This window comes from Gracilinanus agilis, chromosome 2, assembly GCF_016433145.1.
Source record: "Gracilinanus agilis isolate LMUSP501 chromosome 2, AgileGrace, whole genome shotgun sequence".
Lineage (NCBI taxonomy): Eukaryota > Metazoa > Chordata > Mammalia > Didelphimorphia > Didelphidae > Gracilinanus > Gracilinanus agilis.
The window spans coordinates 14,962,058-14,963,154 of record NC_058131.1 but is presented as its reverse complement, the minus strand read 5'-3'; positions in this window follow the sequence as shown (position 1 = coordinate 14,963,154).

Here is a 1,097-nt window from a genome sequence, read left to right as displayed (position 1 = left end):
TAGGTCATTTAATTTCTCTGACAATAATTTTCCTTATCTAGAAAATGATGAGTTTGGACTCAATCCCTTCTTAAGTCCCTTTCAGCTCCAGGTCTCTGGATGGATTTATGAATTTAAATATAGAAAGACATGAGTTTGAATCTTGCTTTTGATACTTACTAGCTGTGTAACTGAGTAAATCACTCAACCCTCTTGGGCTTCATTTTCCTCATCTTTAAAGGGGAATAATAATAACATCTACTTCAAAGTAATGAAGATTAGGTAAGATAGTATACTACAGTGCTAAGCAAATCTTAAAGTTCTATAGAAATATCAGTTATTATTGGTTTATTATTTAGTCAAAGAGCTAACAGAATTATTTTGACTATAAAACAATCTACCCTGTACCCCAGGAGTTACTAGATACCTCAGACAACAATTTTGAAAAATTAAAAATATTTCATTTGAGTCATGTATCTTAGGAATTTTCATTGGTTCCCTCTCATTTATCCTATCATCTCCCATCCATTAGATTAAATTTAAAAAAAAAAGCCCTTACCCTATGTCTTAGAATTGATGCTAATTATCACTTCCAAGACAGAAGAATGGGAAAGGCTAGGCAATTGGGATTAAGTGACTTTTCCAGGGTCACAAAGCTAGGAAGTATCTGAGATCATATTTGAACCTAGGACCTCCTATAACTAGGTTTGGTGTTTTAGTTACTAAGCCACCTAGCTGACCCTTAGACCTAATTTTCTACATAACAACATATAAGCCAGTACAATGGGCATTATTGCTTGTACCCTCCCCCAAACATTCTCAAGAATGGTCATCAATACTTAAGGTCTCCAAATGAAGAGGAAACCACCACCTCCTGAAGGAGCCAATCATAATGTAGAAAAGATGTAGTTGTTAGGAAATTTGTTCCTTTGCATTATCTCCATTTCTCAAAAATACATAAAGGATTTTCTCACTATTTGTTGTAAAATTAGCTTAGAAAACAGGCCAATGTTTTTGCCTTTGCTCTGAAGGGATAATTATCATTACATTTCAGGTTATGTACCTTGAAGATTGGAAACAGCTGTTCTCCCAACAGCTCTGGGTGTGATTTGTAGCTT